Here is a 1,805-nt window from a genome sequence, read left to right on the forward strand (position 1 = left end):
TTCGACTTTGAAGTTAATGTTAATTGAGATTAAGACTAAAGTTAAACTTTTTTATTTTTATTTTTTATTTTGGAAATTTGGTTTTTTGTTATTAAATCCATGAGTCCATTAAATTATCCACCCTTTAAATATTGAAAATTGGTTTTAGGCCCATTAACCTTTGGCCCTTTGATTTAGCCATTTCAAAAAACAAAAACAAAAAAACAAAAAGAGAAAGAAAATGAAATGGAAATCCAACGCCATGAAGCAAGGAATTTGAAATATCAGTACAACAACATCAATACAACCCATACAAGTACAGTTCATTTTAGTACACCAGTACATAACAGGAGCAGAAGTGGTACTTGCAATACACACAAACGCCCAAAAAACGAAATTAAAATACCATACACACGCCGATACAAACGACAATACGCACAACATACACAAGCCAAAACGACGGCATAAACGAAAAACGACGGCACAAATTGGAAACGCAACGACTCGCAACCAAAAACGACACCAGCCTGCAAAGTGAAAGGAAGAACAACAAATTGAAATTATCATCCATCGACGAATCTTCCAGAAGGTGCAGATAACCGTCGACTCAGTGAGTTAACAGAGTTAACTCACTGAGTTCTTTCTAACCAATTCTTACATTTTGGGTGAGTTTCATGTGAATTTAGATTGGAATTTGGCAGCTCAACATGAGGTCTATATAAGAGCCTTTACCTTTTTCATTCAGCTTCTTCACGATGTACCTTCAATTCCTTCATCCCTTCATAACTTCACCAATCACTCTCGATTTCTCTGGTTTTTCTATGCTCTTTGAGCTAATCATACACGCACTCACGTATCGATAGCCAGCAACAATACCGTGCCATTCCTAGAAGAAGAAGAACAACACGCAAGAAGAGGAAGGAAAACGGAGAAAGAAGAGGAAAGAATCTAATACCTGTTATCGCCGAAGAGTCACTCACCGATGAGTTATTCTTCTATCTCTCTTCAATCCATCGCAAGGTACGATCCGGTTACATTTCGTCTTCGGTATCAGATTCTGCATTTTCGATCCATTGAAAATGAGTTGAAAGGGATCTCAGCGTTGGTGTTTAGGATTCTGTTTTCTGTTTCTGTTTAATCGTGTTTTTCGCCATGAACATCAGAGGTGAGGATGAAGAACGAAAGGATTTCGTTGGAGTTTTGGGCTGCGGCAAGGTGAAGGTTCATGTGCTGAATCTTGGATGCAAATGCGGATTTCGGCTCACCTCATGAGGTTTGGGCCTAAGGTCCAAAATGGGTCTGTTCATACGCACCACCCTTTTTACCACTGCACCTCCAACTTTGGCCCATGTCCTTAGCCTTTTTGTTGGTTTTATATTTTGTTAATTAATTAGAATTAATGGAGGTTAATCAGAATTTTAGACTTAATTAGAAATTAGAATGGTTTGGTTATTTAGTTAATTAGGATATTAATTAGATTAGTTTTAGGTTAATTAGGAATTCTAGAAAATATTAGAAATATTATTAGGCTTGTTAAAATTCTTAATTTAGATTAGAATTTTAGAGTTTTAGGAAATATTAGAATTAATCAATATTAATTGACAATTTTGGAATTGTGAAAGTTTTTAGAAATATTAATTGTTGATTAGAAATTTTGATTAAGAAATATGGGAAAATAATTAGGAATTTAGGTTTATTGAAATTTTTTACAATCTTTTAGATTTTTAGAGATTAGAATAGTTAGAATATAATTGATGTTTAATAAGGACTTTCATAATTAGAATTTTGATTCAACGTTCATAAATTTTCGAAATGACTGTTTTGCC

At 34.2% G+C, this 1,805-nt stretch overlaps 1 long non-coding RNA gene across 1 annotated transcript; it reads right to left on the reverse strand.

Annotated features, from left to right (window-relative positions):
- Positions 1-242: 242 nt before the first annotated feature.
- LOC127136446 (uncharacterized) lies at positions 243-1,361 on the reverse strand. The gene is made up of 2 exons (XR_007808673.1): positions 712-1,361; positions 243-506 (listed from the first exon to the last, which is right to left on the reverse strand). It is a non-coding gene; the product is annotated as an uncharacterized LOC127136446 (long non-coding RNA).
- Positions 1,362-1,805: the final 444 nt, after the last annotated feature.

The sequence above is a fragment of the Lathyrus oleraceus genome, chromosome 1, assembly GCF_024323335.1.
Source record: "Lathyrus oleraceus cultivar Zhongwan6 chromosome 1, CAAS_Psat_ZW6_1.0, whole genome shotgun sequence".
Taxonomy (NCBI): domain Eukaryota; kingdom Viridiplantae; phylum Streptophyta; class Magnoliopsida; order Fabales; family Fabaceae; genus Lathyrus; species Lathyrus oleraceus.